Source organism: Engraulis encrasicolus, chromosome 13 (genome assembly GCF_034702125.1).
Source record: "Engraulis encrasicolus isolate BLACKSEA-1 chromosome 13, IST_EnEncr_1.0, whole genome shotgun sequence".
Classification (NCBI taxonomy): Eukaryota; Metazoa; Chordata; class Actinopteri; order Clupeiformes; family Engraulidae; genus Engraulis; species Engraulis encrasicolus.
Genome location: NC_085869.1, coordinates 38,047,967 through 38,075,186, shown reverse-complemented (window position 1 = coordinate 38,075,186; position 27,220 = coordinate 38,047,967). Strand labels below are relative to the sequence as shown.

The following is a 27,220-nucleotide window of genomic DNA, read 5'->3' as shown; positions in this document are numbered from 1 at the left end:
CTCACAGGGGGGGCTAGGCTTAGGCTAACCAATAGCAGCACGGTTGAAAAGGGATAGATAAAGACTAGGGAAAAGGCCACACAAAATAAAAAGAGAACACACATTTACTACTGCTACTAAGCACAGCAAAATAGTAATAGTCACCCAAGTGCACACAGCAATGGAAAAGTGAGGGAATCCACCACCCGAAGACCGGCGCGCTATGGCAACTCCATACCTATCCAGGGAGGAGAGAAGAGAGAGACACTCAATAGCGAGAATGACACGTGCTAATGTATTACACAATTTGCATACACAGTGATGACTAGATGCAACTTAACTTTCGTGTAGCAAGAGAGAGGGGAGAACTACACCGCCGTAGGTTGACTGAAGGGGGTGTACACTTGCCTCCTGGTGCCGTGCCTAGAGGATGATAACCACACACGCACACAGACGCACAGACACACACGCACTCACAACACACACAGGTAACCAGACCTGCGCAGTGAGCAGCGAGGAGGCTGGCGTCCCAAGAAATGGGCCAGAAAACAACAAACCAACAGAAATAAAAATAATTAAACCAAACAAAAGTCAGGTCACAGGAAAACTAAAATAAACAGTGGGCCCAGCAGGACGAGCAGGTGGAGCCAGTTCGGAACCGGCGCAGAGTGTGACGGCAACAAAACAGCAACCTCCGAGGAGTGTAGCTAGCAATCCCACGGCGTCAGAGAGGCACCGCTAACCCGATCATAGATCCGTGGTTCGGAACAATCGCAATTTGGACCACACACTGAGGAAAGTGAGGGTAGATTTAGTGACTAAGGTCATCGTTACCATCGGAGCAACAACATCAACGTAGCATAGGCCAGCTTACCATCCACTGACTGCAGTCAGGTACCCAGGGGCCAACCACTGGCCACTCCAAGCTGGCGTAAGCACCACAAATCAGGCCTGCCACCGGGCACACATGATGGGGCAACACACCAACCAAGGAGGTACACACCGGTGCAGTATAGGCAGCGCGAAGTGAACGCCAGTTCACAGCAGAGTGCAGTTCCACGCAAGAATGGCTAGAAGTGGAATACAGTCACAGAATCAGGTCCGTAATTCAGACAATACAGCGATCGGACACATCCTAAAGTATGAATGTTACATGCCTACCTGAAGGTACCGAATCTACCGGATAATGATCATGGCTAGCAGCAGCTCACACGCCAGCCGGCGTCCTTTGCCGGCAAAACAACAGCGGGGCGGAAAGAGAGACCCACGTGCTTCTTCTTCCTCTTCTTCTTCAGTCGGGTTTTATGGCGGCTGATAAACTTAGTGCATTGACTCCATCTACTGGAGTGGGGTGTGATCACTTGGACTTAGTTCTACAGCCTATCTAACACTATTGAGCGTAGGTAGAAAGATAGAAGGAAAGAATGAAAGAAAGAGGGAAGGAAATAAAGAAAGAGAAAACAAAAACAAAAAGGAAAAGAGAATACCTATCCAGTTGGTAAACCAAAGAAATTACTCATGAACGTGGGCAACTGATTGGCAATAAAGAAACAAAGAAATCAAATAAATCAAAAAATAAAAAACAAAAGTCCTAAATGCGCCCAGCCAAGTTAGTGTCTCTGAGAAACGCTATAACTGCATCAGTGATGTGACGCGACCTGGGTTCACCCAGCAAGGATGATAAAGTTAAAGTCAGTTTAGATGTTTCGACCGCTTTATGCAGGTGTTGTCTTTGTGTAGTGTAATGTATGCAGTGTAATAAAACATGTTCTACATCTTCTTTCAACCCGCAGTGTTCACACAGACCAGTAGGATGCTTATTAATGACAAATAGACTGCTGTTAAGCCCTGTGTGGCCTATCCTCATTCTTGTGAACCACACTTCTGTTTGTCTGCTAGTATACCCCGCCAGTAATGAGCCAGCCAATCACAGACAAAGGACCAAAATCAGTCAGATTGAGGGGTGTAGACCAATCTGTCACATATAGCTCACTAGGCGGGGATTACCAGCGCAATACGGGCAATGACAAAGGGCCAATCGAGCTCGAACGGCAACGTCTCCAACGAACGCAGCGTGCCCACGCCAACAATGCGGTCTGGCCGCAGCGGAAGATGCCAGACCAGGAAGCAGTAGCCTTGCCAAGTAAATAGTCTAACTCCCGCCCACTGCTGTCAGTCAATCAATCATACGCGCTGTATGCAGGTGCGCCCTGCTACACATGGCATGCAGTTGCATCATAGACAATAGAATAGAATAGGATAGGATAGGATAGAATAGAATAGAATAGAATAGAATAAAATGCAATTCAATAAACCAGAATACATGCATAATGGAATAATGTAGAACATAATAGAATAGAAAGGAATAGAGTCGAGTAGTGTAGAACAGAATAGAGTAGAGTAGAGTTGAGTTGGTTTGGGGTCTTCTTAAATAATGAACAACAATATACTTATACTCAGGGGTGTAGCAGTTAATTGTGAGCCCTAAGTACAATCAGCTCCAATGAACTCCCCCAAACAACATAACTCAGATTGTGTGTGGGCTCCCTATATACATGGGGCCCTGGTGACTCGGTCACACTTTACCCCCCGGACCGACACTCCTGCACATACTTATATAAGAACCATGACAGCAACGCTGCTGATCATTTGATTTGATTGTGTTGTCTTGCCATGTCGGCATGTCAGGTATTTCACACACAGTAGTCTGTGTGCTCATGGTTGTGCCAGTCATTTAAATGGGATACATAGACCACTCAACATTGTACAGAAAGACTGCATGTGTGTGTGTGTGTGTGTGTGTGTGTGTGTGTGTGTGTGTGTGCGTGCGTGCATGCGTGTGCGTGTGTGTGTGTGTGTCTGAGGGCAATGAATTAGGTGATACATCTACGTCTCACTATGTGAAGTGATGTGTCATGACCTGAGGAGAGCGATAAGAGCTTTGCCCAAGTTGAAACACATAGCAAATACAGTACATGGGAATATGGCCATACTATTTGTTGAAGATACCCATTGCTTGGGCTAGTCACTGTAAATGTGTTGTATGTACTCCTACACTAGGGTTGCCACCTATGTCTGACAAAAACACCTGGACTGAAAACTTAAACCCAACAAACCTTTTGGTTTGTATGCAGTGGTATATCTCATTTGATGCACAGGAACGTTTTTTTTCCGAACCAGATAATTAACAACTGGGACAATCGAGAAAAGCATGGCTGCAGGTGGAAACACTATCACGGACGCACGGACGCACGCGCGCACACACACACACACACACACACACACACACACACACACACACACACACACACACACACACACACACACACACACACACACACACACACACACACACACACACACACACACACACACACACACACACACACACAGGGACAGACAACAGTGTCAGTTCAGTCTCAGGGAGAGGGGCATCCCCACACTGGGTCCTTATTACATTGTATGTAGCCTATTGGATGAGTGAGCCTTCAGATGCCTTTGTCTCAGTATCAACACAGTTTCACTCATGGGATCTTCACTTGTAAATGATAAGCATATCTCTCTCACACACACTCTGTGTGTGTGTGTGAATGTGTGTGTGTGTGTGTGTGTGTGTGTGTGTGTGTGTGTGTGTGTGTGTGTGTGTGTGTGTGTGTGTGTGTGTGTGTGTGTGTGTGTGTGTGAGAGAGAGAGAGCGAGAGAGAGAGAGAGAGAGAGAGAGAGAGAGAGAGAGAGAGAGAGAGAGAGAGAGAGAGAGAGAGAGAGAGAGAGAGAGAGTCACTGTTGCGTTACACCCAGCTTTGATCAAGCAAATGGAACGCCAACCGTGTCCATGTGTGTGTGGTAAACGAATTGCATGCTATTAAAGTTCACTGCTCTTGTTTGCAGGGTTCGTACCGCTTATGTCTGACGGAAGAGAGACCAGCAATTACTGCGCCTATTAAAGCTGTCCACAGCCACATGCGCACGCGCGCATACACACAGAAACAGACACATGCTGGATCTCAACTGGCGCACTTGTGCACTTCGGGCACTGTGTGGCACTGACACATGAACACTAAAGTGCACAAGTTCACCATTTGAGATTCAGCAACACACTGCATGTCTTTCCCCAGCACCGCCCGGGAGAATCCCGATAGCGCCCCGTGCTGGGCTGGGAGGTGGGAAGGAGGGGCGGAAGTGGAGGAAGTGAAGTGAGCGAGCGACCCAAAGTGGGGATGTGTCTAAGCAACCTTTCCCAAAGGTTTATTTTTTTTCCCCCAATTCCAATGCCCAATAGTGTCTGGATTTCAGTCTTATCCAAAAAGAATGCACACACATAAGTAACACAGGTGACATCTGAAAGGAAATGATTAAGGTCCACAACACTGTTCTATGCTCTTTGGGGGCATTTATTTCCTTCAAATTTCAGTCTTAAACATTATATGTCGTCACAAACTATCTAAAAAAGGAGTAGCATAGGTGTCTTTTTCTTTTTTTTAGCTCTATTTTGTTATTAATACAGGTGAATGACAGTCAGAGTTCCTAACATTTTGATGCAGAGCGCCTCCCTCAGAGTTCTATGGGGGAAGGAAAGATCAAGACCGAAATGCCATTGCACACAGGTGACCAATAGGTAACACTGTTAACCTACACAGCTGGGAGCAAATCCATTGATCCATGATAACTGCAAGTGCAGATATGACGTTGCATAACCATTTATTTAAAACTTTTGTAATGCAACGGTGGAGTGCTAGTATTGCCTGCACATGCAGAGATTAAAAAATATTTTCATTTTTGAGGTTACTCATTTTAAGAATATATAACTTAAATAATTTCAGGGGCTGATGTGTAATTGCATATACCTGACCATTTGGCGGCACTGCTGACCTGCCCATCTGTCAGTAGGACAAGAGATAATGTATGCTTGCAGCAAGTGACTTATCTTATGTGCCTTACCATTGAGCAAACAAGAGCACATACTTACTTCTGAAAGATCAGAGCACTTCGCACAATACTGGACGTTTCATCTAGCGGGCAGAAAACCAATAATTGATTATTGTTTTGTTTTTCAACATTGTTTGACTACCATAAACTCAACATGGAAGTTCGGAAGATAGCCCCTTACAATTGTTGCAATATGGCACCATGCAAACATGACAGCATACCTTGTGTCTGGTACCTGGTGTCTGGTTTATTACAAAAGTAATACAAAATAAAATATGTATCACAAGGTGTTTATCCATTGTGTAGTGGGATGCTGGCCCCTTTAAGGCTCGGAGCCATTCAGCGTCATGGGGGTTTCACTTCCTCAATTTCTTGGCAGGCAATTTTCCATAAATATGAGCGGTCTGTTCAGAGGCAGACAAGCACGCTTGGCCTATGCTTTGGCGTCTTCCGACTTCTTGGCTGCAGCTGTTGTCGTCCCTCTTGCTCGACTCTCTTTCACTTGGGCACTCACTTTGTCCGAACTCCGGTACGTAACTGCACTGTGTATTTACCTAGCTTGTGTGGCTATCTTCTTGCTCTGCTTGCTCGTTCAGGAGTGCTAACCCTGGCTCTTGCACGGCTTTTTCAGGTTGCCTACGGTGCTCAACCTTTACCTGTTTCTACTGGTGGCTTCCTGGTAGGCTGCCACAGTTCTACTTGCGTTATTCACTCCGGTACGTATCGTATTGTTTAGCAAATGTGTGCTCATTTAGCTTTGGCGGCTAGCGCTTTGTTTGGCTTGCCCGTTCATGGTTGCTAACCCTGGTTTTGCATGGCTTTCAGACTGCCCACGGCACTCAACCTTTACCTGCTCCTACTAGTGACCTCGTAGTAGGTGGCCTTGGTCCTACTTGCGTTATTCATCATCCATACTCGGGTATGTAACCGCATTGTGCATTTGCCTAGCTTTGGCGGCTAGCGCCTTGTTCTTCTGCTCTTTCGTGATTGCTAATTTTGGCTTCTGCATGGCTTCTAGACTGTTCAGCCTTACTTGTTGCTTGGTGGCTTCATAGTACGCTGCCCATCTCGACCAGTGTCCTCGTTGTACTCAAGGGCTCCACGCTCGCCAACCTCGAACTGATGGTAAGTCCCTCTCGGCTCCAATACTTTTACTGCTGCCCCCAGCACCACTACTGGGGCTTAGCTAATGTTGGCCTGTTTGGCTTTAGGTTGCTGCTGTGACAGCCATCTGTGTCAAGACCCCGGCTGCTGCATAGAGTGGGAACGATTGCTGTATTGGGAACGGGCATATGACGTCACCGCGCGGGAACGACCATGTTTGGTGCATAGACGTCCCCTTTTCCCATTGTTTTCCAGCGCGCCGAGGAAGTAGTCTCGCCTGGTCTTGCTACTTAATTGTGATTTTTTTAAACTATCTTGCTGCTCACTTTTCTTTGCCACTATGGTCCATCGTTGCTGTGTCGTAGGGTGCAACAGTGCAAGCCACGATAGGAAAGGGGGAAAAATAGAAAATGGATTATCTTTCTACTCCATTCCTTCTTGGAGGCAACACCATGGTGACCAAATCTCGGACATAACAAAGCGTCGTCGGCTAGCATGAGTCGCTGCTGTAAAACGACCAAAAATAACTTTCCACGCAATCCCAACGTCGATGAGAGTGTGCTCTCTGCATTTTCATTTTGGTAAGTGAAATAGTTTTCGTTAAATGCACTGTTTCTTTCATCAACCACTGTAGGCTAATCTACAGCCTAGCTGGCATAGCTAGCCAGGTCCATTGAAACATAGCACCCTTTCTAAACAAAGGAAATGTGCACTCCATGCTTGTAAACGATAAATCAGGTGCATTTAGAGCAGGACTACATCATAAGTAGAAAGTGGCAAGGTATCTGGTGCCACACGGTTGTCTTTCCTGTTGTTTATTTTACCAGTACTATCAGTAAGATTTGGATATGCGTCTTCATCAGAGGACTGTGTAGACATCTGTGTAGCACCCGATTTCCCTTTCTACAACACTCTTATTTTCTGCCACATACGTACTAGTAAGCTGCACAGCATAGTAATAACACTGGTTGTTTCACTAGGTAAACCAGCAAATGAAATGAACACCTCCCATCCGGATTGGGCACCATCACTGCACTTGGGGTACACGACCAAGACAGTCACCACCACCACCACCGAGACTTCTCGCTATGAGAGACAGGAACAAAGACAACGACGAAGGACTGAGAGCATGGCGTTGATGGATGAGACACCCCTTGTTACACCAGGTAAGCCTTACATAACTTTGACAAATGCAAAAACAATGAGGGCTTTAAGGCTCTAATGTCTTTTCTCCATCTAGATTTGGTGCATATCTTAAATCTTTGTCTGTCCAATGAAATGTAAGCTGTTTCAAAACAATGATTATTTTGACTCTTCGGCGAGTGGTTTTGATTCTGCTCAACAGCCTTGTAAGATATTTTTGTCCCTTTTGCATGGGCATTGTATTTGCATTGAAGGTGAAAAAGTGGATCGCACTCGGGTTCTTCTTTTCTTATTTTTTATTTTTTTATTTACATAGCAGCAGAAGTGTAGACAAACGTTTCGGCTGTTGCCTTCGTCAGTGTCTCGAAACAGCCGAAACGTTTGTCTACACTTCTGCTGCTATGTAAAAAAAAAAGAAAAAAAAAAAAGAAGAAGAACTGAGTGCGATCCACTTTTTCACCTTCAAAGTTATTCAACTGGAGACGCACCACACGGAAGAGCGCGGTGTATGAACTACTACTTCTGCATTGTATTTGCATGACACATTGAGCTAATAAAATCTGTATCTGATCCACAGTAGAGACACCTGAGGGAGCATCAGCATCAGCACCTGCAGGCCTAGAGGATGAAGCTGACCAGGGGCCGGTGACAGAATGTGACTTCTGCTCGAAGCGGCGTGAGGAAATCAACCGACTGCTGGATGAGAACAGAGCCCTGAAATTAGAGCTTGGCCAGAGAAGAATGGACGAAAATTCCCTGAAGGATGATGATGTGAGGGTTACGTACTACACTGAGCTGGCGGACGCAGAGGCTTTCATGGCTCTTTTAGCCACTCTTCTTCCATTCATCACACGGAGCAGTAGAGTATTGTCACCTTTTCAAATGCTTATGCTCACACTCATGCGCCTCAGACTGAACTTGCCACTGCAACATTTAGCCTACATCTTTAGCGTGGACAGGACAACCATTTCTAGAATTTTCAATCACATGATAGGCGTCATGGATAGCACCATCACAAAACTGATCTACTGGCCAACTCGAGATGCCCTGCACACCACTAGCCCCATCAGTTTGTGGAAGCCTTCGGGAACAGTGTTGCTGTGATTCTGGACTTTGAAATATTCATAGAGAAACCTTCAAATCTTAATGCTCAATTTCAGGCCTTTTCCCACTACAAACACAATGCAACTATGAAGTACCTTATTGGTATTACACCAAATGGACACATTTCTTTCATTTCAAAGGGATGGGGGGGGCGCGTCAGTGATAAACATGTGACTGAGAACTGTGGCATTCTTCAAAAGTTGCTACCTAGAGATGTGGTGTTAGCTGATCGTGGCTTTGATATTGAGGAGAGTGTGGGACTCATGTGTGCTGAGGTAAAGATCCCCGCCTTCACAAGAGGACACTGTCAATAAGGGACGGGCACAGCGCTTCCATTCTGGCTACGCCGCCATATTGATAGCTAGTTGCTATGGTAAAGGGAGAGTGACTGCCTCCACCATGCATGCAGTTCTGGTCTCTAACATCGACAAGCCGGCTGTGTCCACAGTCAAGAATGTGTGCTACCCAAAGCACAGACTCAGCACGCACTGAATACCTTCAACAACAAGCACCACGCCACGATAACTTGACAATCGAGCAGTCTGGCTTCTGCATAAACCCGGCGTTCCCACAGGTAGGCGCCTCACCTGATGGCCTAGTTAGCTGTGACTGCTGTGGACAAGGCTGCCTGGAAGTGAAATGCCCTGCTAAGCACAAACACAGCACTGTCCAGGAGGCTTGTGACGCAGACAAAGACTTTTGTCTCCACAGAGTTGATGGTATTGTTAAGCTCAAACAAGGTACTACACACAAGTGCAGACACAGATGTTCGCGACAGGTGCAACCTACTGTGACTTTGTGGTGTGGACACTGAAAGACGTTCCCTGTATCCTGCCAGCTTCTGGGAGTCCTGTCTGAGGAAGGCACAGGATTTTTTTCACAAAGTTTGCCTCCCCGAGCTCATCTGGGGGTATTAGACCAGAGACACCTCCACACCGGGATAGAGTGGAAAGTTATATTTGACCGTCTTACAGCAGCGACCCATGCTAGCCGGCGACTCTTTGTTATGGAGGACATTTGTTCTCCATTGAGACGCCTCCAGGTTGGAAAACGGTAAGAAGATAATCCATTTGGGATTTTTTTCCCCGTCCCGTCACAACTTGCGCTTCTACAGCCTACGACACAGCAACGGGCGACCATAACGACAGCAGAGGTCAAATGAAACGGTAAAACACAAAGCAAACTACTAGCAGAAGAAAGCAAGTCCTCATTGTAAACAATGGGCTGGCCCGCTTCCAAAATGTCTGCTGCGCAACGTGTGACGTCATGTGCCCGAAATTTATTGGAAGCAAGAGATGTGGAAAACACAAGGAAAATTGCTCATCTCCGAATTCACGTGGAAAGGGTGATTGGAACTGTCAGAAACAAATACACAATTTTGTCTGCAAAAGTGCCCATCAACATGGTGTTGCCATGTGAAGGTGAAGAAAAAACATTCCTTGACAAGATTGTGTCTGTATGTTGTACTCTGACCATCATGAGCAGGAGTGTTGTGCAAAGCGGAAGTTGACGGAAATAAATAAATATGTTTTGAGACTCCAGTCAAGTGTGTATGATTCTTTTTTTATTCACAAGTAAAGTAATATGACAAAAGTAATTTCAAGTATGTCGTTTTGAACTGTAAATACTGAAAGTGCAACTAGTGATAACCTGAAATCTTTAAGTACAGTAAGAAAATGTTGTAATTGTATTGAAATATCTTAACAGTAGTATTGACATAAATTCACAGTGCAACTTGAGAACCTGAGAGCACAAAACAGTGCATTTGAAAAAGTACAAGGCAAAATATTAATGTAATGGCGGGGAGGGGGGGGACAAAGGAAATTATATTGCAATATCTTAACAGTAGTAGTGCAACTTCAGAACACCTGAGTACTATAAAGGGGGAGGGGGGGGCACATTATATTAAATGACAAAATATCTTAACAGACCGTATACAAAAAAAAAATTCAAAAAAGAAAGTTGTGCAGAACTTCAGTACAGTGCAGGAATACCTCTGCAAAACTACCACCTTGTGATTAGAGGCAAGCATCACAATACCATGCCTCCTCTTCTGCAGTGGCCGCATCAAGTCCAACACAGGTGAGGTGGAACCACTGCGTCGCACAGCTGCTGTTGTCACAGCGAACCATGGTGTCTAGCTCCTCAGGCCCTCTGCACACACACCACACATTTTCTTTGTTTGTCTCATTCCTTGCTGATTTTGGGGTCCTCGCTGTTTTGCGCTGCTGCTTTGGTGCTGGTGCTGTGGCTGCTTTGCTGTTCTTTGATTTCACAGCCAAAACTTTGGTGCGCTGTGGCGTAGAGGGGTCTCGGGTGTAGTACCGGCAGATGAGCTCAGGGAGGGAAACCTTGTGGAAAAATTCCTGTGCCTTCTGCAGGCAGGCCTCCCAGAAGCCAACATCTGGCACAACTCTGACCACGACCAGATCTTTCAGTGTCCACACTACAAAGTCACAGTAAGAAGAACCTGTCACAAAGATCTGTGTCTGCACCTGTGCGTAATACCTGTGGCCTTGTTTGAGTTGCAGAGTGCTGCCAACTCGTTGGAGACAGAAGTCTTTGTCAGCATCACAAGCTTCCTCCACAGTACTGTGCTTGTGCTTTGATGGACACTTGACTTCCAGGCAGCCTTCTCCACAGCAGACACAGGTGAGCAGCCCATCTGGTGAGGCGCCTACCTGTGGGAATGCCGGGTTGATGTACAAGCCGCACTGCTCAATTTGGAGGCACGGGTGGTGTGGTGCTTGTTTTGCTAGGTACATTTTGCGTGCGGTGTCCTCATGTGCCACCCCCCATCGTGTGTCAGCTGTTCCACAGTGCGCAGTTGGATAGCACACGCTCCTGACTGTGGACAGTGCTGGCTTGTCGAGGTTGAACACAGAAACTGGTGCCTGTGGGCATTAAGTGTCTGATTGCGTGCTCGGTGTTGTGTTGGTGTGGGTGACTCCACTGTGTGTGTGTGTGTGTGTGTGTGCTCCGATCAGTGTGCGTGTGTGTACGGTGTGGGTGTGCTAGTGTGTGGGCCGCTCCGCTGTGTGTGTGTGTGCGCGCGTGCGCTGGTGTGTGGGTGCTCCGCATCGGGTGTGTGTGTGTGTGTGAATGAACGGTGTGTGTGTTCAGTGGATGAGTGAGGGGATCCAGGGGTGTGAGGGGGGGGAGGTTGACTGGAAAAACCCCTGGAATTAGGCCTACCTCTTTTCTTTATTTTGATTCTTTTGCTTGTGTCTAACCTTTTTGTTTAATTGTGTGCACCTTTGATTTATTTTGCATGGTTTGTTGTGGTTTGATTTCTTTTGTTTTGATTCTCGGTTTGCTGTGTCCTTTTCTTTGCCTTTATTAACTTTGAGGTAGCGCCCTTTTACAGTTGGGCCAACTGTCGGCCCCTAGTGGCAACCCCTGTATGACGTGTGTGTGTGTGGGCTGCAGTATGTAAACCCACTAGAACTGTTAATCCGGCACTAGAGTGACATACTTTTAAAAGAAAAGAGTGAAAATATATATTTTTATAGATTATGAGAAAGAAAAATAAAGATTTCTATGATTCAGAGTACAGCCAATGTCTCCGACTCTCTCTCTGCACGAACCTGTGTTTTTGTGGTGTGCGAACCTGTGTTTTGCTGTGTGACACTCAAACACAATTTTCCCTTGGGGACTTAAACTCCCTAAGGGTGGCGTAGTCGATTACAAGTACTTCCTGTTTCAGCCACTTCTCTACACTTGCACACACTGTTGTCCAAGTGCACGTGCACACGTATCCTACTGCCTCCATACCCTAGCCCTAAGGCTATAAGTCCATTGATAAAAGAATACTCGACTCTACTCGACTCTACTCGACTCGGCTCTACTCTACTGACCCTGACTGGACTCAGTGTCCCCATGGGTATGCAAACCCATCCATTCAGATTCCCCATCAGCATGTTGCTCCACAGCACATAGAAGACTACAGCCCCATATGGAACCATCTGATGCCGATATCAAATGACATGATATTGTGATCTGAGTCTGGCTGTATTCCTAACATAGAGAGAGTAGTACTAACACGGATGCCATTGGAGAACCTTTTATAGTAGGCCTACCTCATGGAACTGTTATGGCAACAGTTCTTTTTGTCTTTACTTAACATTCTTGTGGGCATTATAGCCTTTGCTAGGCCAGTCAATGATGAACACAAGACATGACCCTGGCCGGACACAAACCTGAGTCCACATGGTCATGCAAACTCATCCATCCTGTAAGGGAAGTTGAATCAATGCCCAAGATCATCGAATCAACGTCCCTTTGCTATCAGGGTAGTATGCTGCACCACAGCCCCAAGGCAACAACCCTGAACCATGTGACACCAATTTCAAATGTCATGGTATGGTCGGAGTACCTCTGTATCTCTCGCCCTTAAACATAGTAGTAGGGTAGGCCTACCTGTTTTTCACAGTGGTGCCAAAAATGCTTTCCCCCCTGTGCTTCAAGGAGTCGTCACAGCAACAGTTTATGATGAAGGCAAACCTAATCAATTAATAGAGATCCACAAGCCCCCTACCAAAACATTAAAATAAAAAGCATTCATCATCAAAATAAAGACAAATTCCAGGTGCAATTCATATATAGTCATTTATGAATATTCCTTTCCCATAAAAAACCAAGACAGCAAATAATGTTTGTGATTACATTCACATGTACAGTAGACATCAGCAAAATAAGCATTTGTTTTACATTTCACAGTGTTAATCTTTAGTGCAAAATCAGAATGAAATGAAATCTTACCGGAAGTGCAAATTGAAATATAACAAACAGAGAAAGCTCATAAAAAGTTTTGCTAAGTGATTTGAATGTCTGTCTGTATGTCTCTCCCCCGTTCGGTCTCTGATGAGTGTCACGCGAGTTGAGAATCAGTATGAAGGGTAGGGTGCATCAGTTGCCCCCTATGAAAAGATATGGCCTTGGCCCTATAGTAACACACTGTGTAAAATATTTTGGAATTTGGATGAAGTCTACCGGGGCCACCAGCCCCATGAAAATAGAAAATAATGGTGATAGTCAAAATCTTGGATAGAAACAGGGCTGGACTGGCCATCTGGCATGGCGGGCATTTCCCGGTGAGTCCCGCACCCTCGTGGGACCCCATTTTTTTATTTTTTNCATTACTGAAAATAGGGGCCCATGAGGGTGCAGGGCCCACCGGTGAGTCAGTTCTCTGGCACTAATAATAATGAAGGGGCCCCCTTAAAGTGCCCGGGCCCTATTTATCGCCCAGACCAGCCCTGAATAGAAATTGACATTTTGCTGCATAAAAAGCTACCCAATAAAAACATATTGCCTCAGCTGTGTGATAAAATGTGTTGAAATTTAGATGAATTCTACTGGGTCCACCAGGCCCATGAAAATACAAAACAATTCCAAAGTCCAGTGCCACATATTCCAAATATATTTCAATATAATGAACCAGCTGACCCACTGCTAGTATCAAGCAAGAGATTGCGAAGTTGTATGACTTTTGTGTGCTTCACCTGTGGGCCTACAGGATTGTACAGGTAGGTGTTAATACCTGGTGAAACATCTGTACTAAAGCTGTGAATGCTCCTTGGAATGACTTGTGTTTTTTCAAGAAATCCCTGCAGTAGTTCAATAGAGTACATACAATACAACTGTATGTGATGTTGGAAAGAGTGGCTTCCCAAAACCTGTACTTAAGTGGGCAGTCATGGGTGAGCGGTTAGGGCGTCAGACTTGCATCCCAGAGGTTGCCGGTTCGACTCCCGACCCGCCAGGTTGGTGGGGGGAGTAATCAACCAGTGCTCTCCCCCATCCTCCTCCATGACTGAGGTACCCTGAGCATGGTACCGTCCCACCGCACTGCTCCCCATGGGGCGCCACTGAGGGCTGCCCCCTTGCACGGGTGAGGCATAAATGCAATTTTGGTGTGTGCAGTGTTCACTTGTGTGCTGTGGAGTGCTGTGTCACAATGACAATGGGAGTTGGAGTTTCCCAATGGGCTTTCACTTTCGCTTTCAAGTGGCTTCTAGGTATGTCATGGGTATCACCAGGTCCAGAGTCCATTGCCAAGGGCCTCTCATGTAAGTTATGGTACTCATCTGATGGAGTAAAGTGAAATACTACCACAGGCGATGGGATAAAGAAGTAATGGCACTCTTCAATACAGTTGTATTGACTGCCTTGTAGCCTAGGCATTCCAAGGAACATTCACAGCTTTAGTACAGATATTCCTCCATGAATTGTAAGCCAACAGGTGAAACACACAAATAGTCATGCAGCTTTGCAATATCTTGCTTGATACTAGCACTAGTAGATACTAGTGGTCCAAGGCAGCAAGGAATTGATATTGTGTTGCAAAAGAGCAAATTTGCCTAAATATAGCAGTTTGACCATCAGTCTGTCCTGAGACTGAAGTCTGTGTTAGTGGATCGACTGAATACACAACCTGCTTAGATATTCCTTCTGTTTGTGCTCCCAATATAGGTGATTTCACTAATTACCTCATCAACCTGGCTTAACCCCTTAAGACGCGGCTTTATATATTTGTTGTTACCAGTATGGTAATGACCAAGTCGTGGTGCATTACTGAAGGGCCTGTGTTGTGTCATAGTATTGTAGTGCTATGGTAGTTACATTTCAATGACTATTACAGCATGCCACTGGAGGTACGGCGTGCATTAAGGGGCTACGGGGTAATTAGGATCAGCTGGTTCATTATATTGGCTGGGGCAAATGTGTCACAGGGTTTGTCCACCTCTGTTTTAAGACTATGGGAAACCTGGATTCAAAAGCTACAATCCAGTGCCACAGATTTCAAATGACCTGATTTCACCTGTCCAATTGCTCTAGGAAAGGTAAAACTAGGTATGTCATTTGGAATATGTGGCACTGGACTTCAGCTTTGGAATCCAGGTTGCCCATCACCATCACCATTATTTTGTATTTTCATGGGTCTGGTGGACCCGGTAGAATTCATCTAAATTTCAACATATTTTACACAGAGTGATTTTACTGTGCATAGAACATTTTTATCACACAGCTGAGACAATATGTTTTTATTGGGTAGCTTTATGCAGCAAAATGTCCATTTCTATTCCAAGATTCTGACTATCACCATTATTTTGTATTTTCATGGGGCTGGTGGCCCCGGTAGACTTCATCCAAATTTCAAAATATTTTACACAGTGTGTTTTTACTGGGTGTAGAACATTTTTACTATAGGGCCAAGGCAATATCTTTTCATAGGGGGCATCTGATGCACCCTAATGCACACACACACACACGCACACACACACACACACACACACACACACACACACACACACACACACACACACACACACACACACACACACACACACACACACACACACACACACACACACACACACACACACACACACACACACACACACACACACACACACACACACACATACTTTGTGAAGAAATTAAAATATATTCATGCATATTGACCTAGCTCCCACCTGTACAAATATAATATCATCAGCTACATCACACACACTGAGTCATGCAACCGTTCAAGGACTCTGTCTGTCTGTATGTGGGTAGATGACGTGACGTGTAAATTTTGCTGTCGCAGGCTCTTAAAATTAAGTAAATTCATGCTTTCAAAATTGTCAATGCTTTAAATGATTAAACTAATGTCGTTGTTGTGAAAAAGTAATGTGTAATAAATACAGAGCTTAAATAAGTATACTTAATTATGAGTCAAATGTCACATTTGTCCTATGGTGTGACTGAGGCAAGCCTGGTTCTCCATATTAAAACATTTTTAAATAAATAATCAAAGCTCAGTCATTTGTCTAAACAACCCTGGCATGTTTTTCAAGGTGTCTATTTTAGCAAGTGGCAATGCTTAATTTTTTCCCTGTTTTTCTGAGACCGTATGGACTTATGAAACTTTGTCGCAAAAAACAATGTCCTGTGGTGTGACATCATATTTTTGGTTAATTCTGTGGATAATTATCTATTGTTGAAGCTCCAGCGGTATATAAATTGTGACTTTAGACCCTTAAGAAGCCAATGGTAAGGGTGGATTTTAGATTTTTCTCTCAGAGTTCTTCAGTCAATCAATTATGTTTTGCCACCACAAGATGTATTAGTTTTGTAGTCCTTTGGTGTGACAGCCATAAAATACATTTTGACAATAGTGTATATTTTTCATATTTTTTTCTTATGTAGATGTATGAAAATGCATCTTACTAAAGGTGAAATTGTATTTCAGTTGGCAACGACATGGCTTTAAATTAACTCAAAAGCTCAAAAGTCCTATGGTGTGATGGTAAAAGTCCTATGGTGTGATGGTAAAAGTCCTATGGTGTGACACTTTGGAGTATCACACCAAAGGACAAACAGGTCACACCAATGGACTAGATATTTGAGAAATAGCTTTTAAAACAACTGGTAGTACATATTTGTTTTTGTTTTGTTGTTTGACTAGATACATATTGTGTATTCAAATTACTTATTCCTTTATTGGCCTTTGGAATTCATACTTTGATGCATTGTTGATGAATATTTGCTGTTGATTTTAGATACTGTCAAATGATATAAAATGTCATTAATGGTGCTTTGAAACCATAAAATATAACGGTAACAGTGAAGGAAAGATCAGTGAGAGAGTATATAGAGGAGTATAGATGAATAAAGTATGCTGTGGAGAGCTCAATATACAGCATAAATGTGCTGTCCAGCTTGAGATACCAAACAGGCACTGGCCACTACACACTACAGGTTCAATGGTGTGACAGCCATAGCATACCTACAAAAGTGTGATGGTCATGCCAAGGTCACACTTCAGTATGAGTCTGATGAGCTCTGCAGGTTACATTTAATGACTGCATGGCTGTCATTAAGAGTTGCGATAGGCTGATAATCGACTATTCAAAGACTTATAAGTGTAAAGTGTATGTCCATATTGACTACAACATTATATTATGATCAAAAGACAAAATAATCATGTTGATATATTTGTTTCTGGCTCAGTTTTGCATTTCTGTCCTTTAGCGTGACATGAATGTCCTACGGTGTGACATGTTTTAAACGCTCAAATATTTGTTTGAGCTAAGCAATATGTTTGATAAACACTGAATATTGCATTAGGGAAGAACAAATTATCGTCCCTGAAAAGTTAGTATAAATTCGGTCAATTTTGAACATTTAAAAGAAAGATATCCCTGTTTTTCCTCGAAGGTTTCTAATAATCTCACATCTAATGGGAAAAAAAATACTTAAATGGTAATTTCTCATTAAATTAAGACTCTAAAAAATTGCAATAAATATGAAGAGTGTAACAATGTTCATGAAACTCCATCAAGCCATTTCTACATTACTTAATATATTTATTTCTTAACGTCACACCAAAGGACATATTTTCAGCAAATTGCTTAATCAACGTAAATAAATAATCAATGAATAGACCAACATTGTGACCACTTGGATTTTTTGAAAGATTAATTGCTGCACTACGTAGACATATACTTTTTTCCCTCATAAACAATGTTTTGTGAAAAAAATGTTTTTTGCTGCCTATCCGTCATCTACCCCTGTCTGTCTGCCTGTCTTGTCTGTCTGTCTGTCTGTCTGTCTGTCTGTCTGTCTGTCTGTCTCTCTCTCTCTCTCTGCCTGTTTGTGTGATGAGGAAAGGAGTGTCAAAGATGTGGAGTGATCTTAGTAGCCCCTTATTGCACGCCGTACCTCCTGTGGCACGCCGTAATAGACATTGGAAGTTAACTACTATAGTACTACACTACTATGACAGTGCACAGGACCTCTAGTTATACATTACGACTTGGTTATTGCCATTCTGGTAACAGCTTATTTATAAAGACGTGTCTTAAGGGGTTAAGTGTCTCACAGAGTATGTAACGATACATTAACTGTGCTACTCCACTCTCACTGAGGCCTTCGCTGGCAGCATCCTGAGAGGAGCAACACTGCCACCATTAAAATAGGGAAACACTTTCTCAGTAAAAGTGTGTATAAAAGTGTGTAGGTGTGTATTGTTATCGGGGTTAGTGAATGTCAGCTTTCCTCTGTCCCAGTCCAGCTGCACTCTGATCCTCTGGAGTTTATACTTTACTGTGAGGAGAGTGTTACGCTGTGGTGAGGCACGTGCTCCATATTCACCATCTTTATACCGCACAATCCACCGCCCACTCATGGAGATGAAGTCTCCCTTCCTCTGGAGAGACTCTGTCATCACACCCACAGTCCACCGTGTGTTCTCCCCAACCTCCACATCCCAGCAGTGTGTCCCTGAGTTAAAGCCCTCAGAGCCCAGCACACTGATATACTCATCAAATCTCTCTGGATTATCAGGAAGCTGCTGTCTCTTATCACCACATCTCACACTGGTCAGATCCTCAGACAGGATGAGATTGGCTTTTGCTGTGTTGGGATCCAGAGTGACAGGAGCTGCAGAGAGGGAGAACACACACAAGCTGAACACTGAGTGGTATGTGTTAGGGATGTGAGTGATGGTCATTATTAGTAGAGCAGTGTAGGGATCCAGAGTGACAGAAGCTGCTGATTTTATTAAAGAATTGTAGCCTGGAAAACCAGCGCCAACTACTGGACGGCAAAATGTTTTGAATTTAAATTAGACATCCAATCCATTTAGGCTGGTTAATCAGGCTAAAAGAATTATACAGAATACAGAATTATTATTATTATTATTATTATTATTATTATTATTATTATTATTATTATTATTATTATTATTATTATTATCCACTTCAGTTATTACTGACTATGACATGACAGGAAGTAGCTCTCTCTCTCTCTCTCTCTCTCTCTCTCTCTCTCTCTCTCTCTCTCTCTCTCTCTCTCTCTCTCGCTCTCTCTCTCTCTCTTCTCTCTCTCTCTCTCTCTCTCTCTCTGTGTGTGTGTGTGTGTGTGTGTGTGTGTGTGTGTGTGTGTGTGTGTGTGTGTGTGTGTGTGTGTGTGTGTGTGTGTGTGTGTGTGTACTCACTGTATTGAACAATCTCCTGCATCTTCTCCCAGACTCTGAACTTCAGGTTGCCCAGGTGCTTTGCCACATTGATCAGAGCTCCTGAAAGCCTCTCTGGATCCTGCAGTGTGCACTGGGCTCTGGAATAACATTCAGGAGTCAGTGCTGCTGTGGGTTTGGGTTCAGAACCACAGACAAGAGAGAGACAGGAGGCACATCACTCACCTTTCCACTGTGCTCTTGTAGTTCTGGAGGAGATAAAAAATATATTGAATTTTGTTTTTAGGATGAACTAAAAAAAATTGAGTCTGTGGGTGGTTGTGTGTGAAAAATTCATGTGTCAAAGGTTCATGCACATGTCCCCAATATTTCATGCAGAAAGTCCCCCTGCCTTCCATCCCTGTGTCTTCAGGAGCTGTGTGTGTGTGTGTGTGTGTGTGTGTGTGTGTGTGTGTGTGTGTGTGTGTGTGTGTGTGTGTGTGTGTGTGTGTGTGTGTGTGTGTGTGTGTGTGTGTGTGTGTGTGTGTGTGTGTGTGTGTGTGCAGGGTGCTGCTAAAAATGTTGGGCCCTATGAAAGATTCAAATTTTGGGCCCCCAAAATGGCAAATTATGTTATCAACATCCTTCTAGGGGCCCTCTTAGTGCTGTTGGGCCCTTAAAATCTGTAACACTAACCCAACCCCCCACCCCCCCCTCGCGGCACCCCTGTGTGTGTGTGTGTGTGTGTGTGTGTGTGTGTGTGTGTGTGTGTGTGTGTGTGTGTGTGTGAGTGAGGGTGTGTGTGTGCGTGTGCGTGTGTGTGAAACTTGTCACGTGTGGGTGCTCACCTGTAAAAATGTGACATCATCAGCTTCCATCTCCTCCTCTATGGCTCTGATTGTGTCTGAAAGAGATGAGATCTCTCTGCTCATCTTCTCAATCTTCTCCTTCATCATCTGACTCTTCTGCTCCTCTTCCTCCCTCAGTGCAGCTATCCTGGCTGCCTCTTCATCTCGTAGAAACTGGTGAAGCTTCTCAAACTCCTCCTTGATCCGCTTCTCTGTGTTCACAGCTTGAGTCTTAAACAGAATATCAGATTAATAGTTATAGCTTTAATTGGTGGATATCTCAAACTGTATGAGGACCCCTAAAACAATGTTGTGCTCTCGCCTTCACTATGACAGAGACAGTGAAGAGTGGGACAGAAAAAACTAGAGTGTGGAGAGAGAGAGAGAGAGAGAGAGAGAGAGAGAGAGAGAGAGAGAGAGAGAGAGAGAGAGAGATGAGGTCTTGATGATGATGATGATGATTATACGTTTTTATTCAATATCTTAGCAGGTGAAAGAGACATACAGCGATTGATTGACATTGATATTGAAAGGGAGAAAGCCCTTAAAAAGCTGCACGAGGCTGCTTAAGCGCAGGGAAACCCAAAGAAAAGGAAAACGCAGGTATAACCACAAAATAAAACAAAACAATACACACAAAACAAGAAATCATTGTGGCTTTCTAAATATCTATAATGAATCTTTTGGACATATGTGAGCAATAATTTCCTTTGGAGTATCTCTTTAACCCTCTGGTTGTGTTAGAAACAGGGTTACGTTCATGGTGTTAACGGTCAAAATTGACCACCTACATAAAAAAGGTAATAATGCATTGATTAAAAATCTGATTTACATATTTTGTGAAGAATAACTTTCAGGCATCCTTTTGAAACAATTCCAATGTGATTTAAATGTTATTCTGCTTTGTTTTAGTGATTTGTAGGCTTTTTTTCTTATCTTGCACCAATTTGTTTTATTAACCCTCTGGAGTCTAGGGCCTCTCAGAGGCTTTCAGGCCGTTTGGAACACCTTTGCTGTTGTCAAATATTTCAACTAACTGTAAACATCTATACTAATGTGGCACATATGGTTGTATTCTGAAAACCCTAACAAAAAAGAATATGAGAGTAAAGTGAATGTAATATAACTGTGTTATAACTGAGGGAGATGTAAATGAATGGTGCGGTCATTTTTGACTGAAACACCATGAATGTAATGAATGTAATGTTGATATAATCCTCATTGGCGCAAGGCAAATGGCAGGGGGAATCAAACTACCAACTGGCCAGAGGCTTCCCCCTCTAAGGAGCTACAGTATATGGACGATGTCACCACCCTCCTTCAGACAGCAGCATGTACAGCAAGACTGCTGAGGAGGATTGATGAGCTGATGTCATGGGCAAGAATGAAAATCAAGCCCTCCAAGTCCCGTAGCCTGTCACTCAGGAGAGGAGTCAGGAACGACAACACCACCTTTGTCGTCGGAGGAGAGAAAATCCCACTCCTCGCAGAGCAGCCCATCAAAAGCCTGGGGAGGCAGTACACGGCCGAGCTCTCTGACAAGCAAATGGGGAAAACCATCATGAAGCAGCTCTCTGACGGCCTGAGGAGAATCGATCAAAGCCAACTCCCGGGCAAATACAAGGTCTGGTGTTACCAATTCACACTCTACCAGAGACTGCTGTGGCCCCTGAAAATGAGCGAGATCCCCTCATCAACCGTGAGTAGGATGGATGGGAAAGCCAACTCATTCATTCGAAAGTGGTTGGGGCTGCCACGGTGCCTCTCTGAAGCCGGCCTTTTTGGGAAAAACATGCTCCAGCTACCTCTGAGATCGCTACAGCTGGGCTACATGCAAGAAAAGACCAGGTTGGTGCTCGAGCTTCGGGAGTCCACAGACGAGTCGGTTAGGAATGCTAACGCCAGGGTCCTGACTGGCCGCAAGTGGAACGCCCAGACCGAGGTCGACCAAGCTGTGAGCCGGCTGCAGCACAAGGAGATCGTGAGTGCAAGTAGGAAGAGCAGGCCTAGGATGGGGAGAAGCACCACGCTTCTGGTCCAAGGCCCACCGCAAGGAAAGAAAGGAGATGGTGGTGGCGGAGGTGACGAGGATGGAGGAAGACCGCTATAAGATCAAGGCTGTGTCTCAGGGACGGCAAGGAAGCTGGACAACTTGGGAGGGAATCTCAAACAGGAACATCAGTTGGTCAGACGTGTGGAAGATCCCACAGGCAAGACTCAGCTTCCTTATTCGCTCAACCTACGACACGCTTTCCTGTCCCCGGAACCTCCACCAGTGGTTTGGAAATGAGGAATGTTGTGCACTCTGCAATGCCCCAAACGTAAGCCTCCAGCACATCTTGTCAGGCTGCAAAGTCGCCCTCTCTCAGGGCCGCTATAGATGGCGCCATGACCAGGTTTTGAGAAAGCTAGCCGAAGTGCTGGAGGAGTGCAGACAGGGAAGCAGAACAACATCGCCGGCAGAGCAACCCACCACCTTTGTCAAGGATGAGGGATCAGAAGCATCAGGCAAAGAGAAACCGCAAGGCCCTTCACACCTGGCCAGGAGTGGAGCATGAAGGTTGACCTGGGCAAGAAGCTTCAGTTTCCCACAGAGATTACCACCACATCTCTCCGACCAGACATAGTGTCGTGGTCTGTAATTCTTAGAATGGTATCCCTCATATAGCTCACTGTGCCAATGGAGGAAGGGATTGAGGCTGCCTTTGAGCGAAAGAAAGCCAAGTACTCCGAGCTGGCTGCTGAGTGCCGGGAGGCGGGCTGGAAGACTACCATCTACCCAGTGGAGGTCGGATGCCGAGGCTTCACGGGGTTGTCAACCATACGCCTCCTGAACGACGTGGGAGTCAACGGAGGAAGGCTGAGGAAGGCAACAAAGGAACTGGCAGAGGAGGCGGAGAAAGGGAGCTTTTGGCTCTGGCTGCGGAGGAAGGACAGAACCTGGGGGAATAACACCTAACCCCCAGACAACAGTTGCAGGGAACAACACCTATCAGCTGCAGGGGGTGACAGGGAGACGTCCCTGTCGCTGCTCCGCCACACGCTAGACGTTTCAGGATTAAAGGAGCGAAACGTTGATAAAGCAGTGGTTCCTGACTGACGACCCTGCAGCTGACCCATGGGCACCGGAGGAGGTGCGACAGGCAGCAATGCCAAGCAGGAATTAACATCTTCCTGTACAATCCAGGAATTATATTATATTTTCATTATATTTTCATTATATTTCATTTTGACCATTTGAATAGGTTAGCTGGAGGATATCATGAAGTGTCATGTGTGTATGATGAAAAATAGATAAGTTATTTAAGAATGAAGTTTTTAAACAGTCATTTTTGACCGTAACACAACCAGAGGGTTAAACACTTTCAAGGAGTTGCATTTTTTAAGCTCTTGATCAAGCTGGCTCCATATTTGGAAGTCCCTACATGATATGCTAAGGCTAGTACTTTTTAGTTTTCTTTTTTTACCCCAGAAAAGATTTCTGTCTCTTGTGTTATGGCTGTGGAGGGGATTGCAAATGACCCAGGCTGGGTTCTAACCAGGGTTCCCATGGAGCACTGCCTGTAGTACTATATTGGACAGCTGTATTACACAGTACACTACTGCACGCCCAATGCTAGAGAAACCCACATTGTGTGGTCTATTCAGTGTACGCTCAGCATGAGCCATGAGCCTCACCTTAATGTGTTCAGCTGTTTTATCACAGGTGAGTTTTTCTTTCTCAAAAACCTCCAGCTTCTTCTTCAGGGGGTCCAGTTTGACATTCAGCTCCTCCTGGGAGAGAGAGAGAGAGAGAGAGAGAGAGAGAGAGAGAGAGAGAGAGAGAGAGAGAGAGAGAGAGGGGGGGGGGGGGGGATCATGGAACAGAGTGGAGAAGCGAAAGCGCACACACACACACACACACACACACACACACACACACACACACACACACACACACACACACACACACACACACACACACACACACACACACACACACACACACACACACACACACACACACACACAGCAGGGGTATATATTCGTACCTTCCTCTCAGAGGCCGCCTCATCTGCAGGGCTGAAGTGATGATCTCTGTGCAGCTTTGAGTCTCGACACACCAGACACACCAGCTGCTGGTCTTCTCTGCAGAACAGCTCCAGTTTCCTCTTGTGCTTTTGGCAGAGGCCTGTCTGACCTCTCTCCCTCAGGAAGGTCTCACACAGGTTCTTCAGGGCCAGATTTGGGGGAAGACCCCCCTTTGATGACTTCCTCCTGCAGACTGGACATTCTCTGACTTGTTTCCCTTCCCATGCTTTCTCTATACAGGCCTTGCACACACTGTGGCTACAGGAGAGAAGAACGGGATCGTTGAAGATGTCGATACACACAGGACAGGTCAGATCTTCCTCCAGGCTGGAAGCCATTCCTCTCCTACAGTCAAAATAATGCAAGTAACAAAATGTTTTGCGTATGAATAATCATGGTGTGATTCAATTTCTTACACACACACACACACACACACACACACACACACACACACACACACACACACACACACACACACACACACACACACACACACACACACACACACACACACACACACACACACACACACACACACACACACACACACAAGTACACGCACACACAATTCCATGTGCAATATGGCTACTACATAATATCCTGTAACCTCCTCATCTATAACCTTTTTTTCTCTGTCTGTTAACACAAAACCCTCACGTCACGACTCAGTTGACAACTTCACTTTCACTTTCAAGAGTCACAAAAAATCCACTCACTTCATTCTTGTCTGTGTTCTTTGAAAGGAAATCATCTTCACCTATATAATCATTTATATGCCAAACTGTATTATAGAATGTGGATCACCACACTAGCATTCCCAAATCCTTATTAATAAGTTCTAACCTACCAGAGTAGTTCTGCAGGTGTGCTGTTGAACTCAGCAGCCGTCTGTCACTCTGCTCCACTTCCTCATTCAGGGCGGGAGGGGCTGTGCAGGGACAAGAGCTAGAAGCTCATTGGCTGAACTAAATGCACGTCTGTCGCTGAAGTTACTGCAGGTCAAATGCGAGAGTAAAGTACAGTCATCATCATTTCAAAACACACATAGGAATGGAGAGGGGACTTACATGTGCTGGAACCTGATTGCTCAATGTAATGTAGCGTACACACAAAAAATCAGATCCTGTTCTATATGTGACACTGCATATCAGGGGTTCATTTCTCAAAAACATAGTTACTAACTACATTAGCTACTTTGTTGATTGCAATGCAATTTCCAATTGGCTAACAACTATCCAATAGCTAACAACTACACTTTTGATAAACACAACCCAGGCTAGGATAGGCAGAGGTGAGGGTAAACCACAGCCATAGTGTAAAAGAGACATAGGCTACCGTATGTGTATAATACATGGGTCGTGTGTATGAGTTTTAACCTACTTTCTCAGGTGTGCTTTTGAACTCAGCAGCCAAATGTCACTCTGCTCCACTTCCTCATTCAGGTAGGGAGGGGCTGGTGTAGTGTAATGTGTTTCATCAGACAACACATTGAACTTCATGTCAGACACATATTGCCCGCCATCTTAAATATCACTATTTTCAGACACATGCACGCACGCACACAGCACAGGAACCAACGGCCCTTGGGGCGAGACACCCGTGTGCTGGGCAGATTCGGACACACACACACACACACACACACACACACACACACACACACACACACACACACACACACACACACACACACACACACACACACACACACACACACACACACACACACACACACACACACACACACACACACACACACACACACACACACACACACACAGGATGAATATTCTACAGTGTAGGGTATGAGAAATCCCTTACTGCACTTAAGAAGAGCACAGCACATGGCACAATTGCTAACTAAAAACATATACTTTGATATAATCTAATAATCAGAGTTGCATCAACATAAAAAAAAAATCACTCACAAGAAGATAGTATGACTCATATTTTAGACGTGAATTTTATTCCTTTCACATTCCGTAAAAAAGACTGATTGGAAGTGTAGGGTGGTGGTGGTTACATAGACATCTGTCGTCACCAAATAATACAATGAAATAATTTAAATCTTGTCAATTCATAGGGAGTCACTTAATCATCATCATAACAAAGATTTATAAAATACATACTATTTAAAATATATGTAATATATAATATTTAAAATATTTCATTGTTTACATAGGCATTGACTCTTATGCAGAATTATTCACAATTCAGTTATAATCAATTCAATTATATCACAATTAAGATGAGAAGACAAAGGCCACTTGGAAGTGCAGTGTGCCATGAGTTTCATGGACACCTTTCATTGGCTTGCTAAGGAGATATATCACCAAATAATATAACAACAATAACTAAATCAAATCTTGTCAGTTTATCTATTCCAAGCTACATATCAATGCATTTAATGTATTCAAAGTACATGGAAGTCCTTGTGCAAAACCTTTCAGTTGTCAAGGTGCAGGTGTAAGGCAAAAAACCTGATCAATATGAAAAGTTCATGAAACACTTTATCTCTTTATTTTTTGTAGCGTTTCGCTCATTGAGTCTTCAGGCTCCGGGTTTGATGAAATTTTCATATTTAATGTAGGCTATTCATCAACCAAAATAATGTTCAAGATACAATTTGTTGTAATTTATATACAGTAAAATACCACCTCTCAGTGCTAATGAAATTACAGGGAGACAGATAATACCTCATTGCTGACAACTAAGATAATAGTGATTTAAGAAATACACACAGAGACATTAAAAAAATGAAGCATATCATCATTGTTATATTGTTCATTATTAATATTACATTGTTTATACATTGCTACATCGTTAATACAAAATCTGAATGAAATGAAAACCTTTCAAAGCAAATTAGAATTGTATGAGTTCCACAAGGTCACTGTGCTGTTTTACTCTTACTGAGGTCCCCAGAATAGTTCTTTCCTACATAGTGTGCTCTCCCTTACTGTTGGTGCATCTGTGAAGTATAGACAATGTGGGTGATAGATGTCACTCAGTTTCTTATTTTTTTCTCTTTGTATTCATCCCTTGCAGGATTAAACAGGTGAAGGTTTCAGCTGCAAGGGCCTTCATCAATGGTCAGTGTATC

The 27,220-nt window shown here is 44.3% G+C and overlaps 1 long non-coding RNA gene and 1 pseudogene across 2 annotated transcripts; one reads left to right on the top strand and one right to left on the bottom strand.

The window, feature by feature from the left end:
• Positions 1-24,460, bottom strand: part of LOC134460519 (uncharacterized) — a 35,381-nt pseudogene extending 10,921 nt beyond the window's left edge.
• On the top strand, positions 5,320-6,039 carry LOC134461149 (uncharacterized). 2 transcript variants are annotated; one of them, XR_010037236.1, is made up of 4 exons: positions 5,320-5,434; positions 5,537-5,621; positions 5,731-5,824; positions 5,924-6,039. It is a non-coding gene; the product is annotated as an uncharacterized LOC134461149 (long non-coding RNA). The 2 variants fall into 2 exon arrangements; XR_010037235.1 differs by having other exon boundaries at positions 5,731-6,039.
• Positions 24,461-27,220: the final 2,760 nt, after the last annotated feature.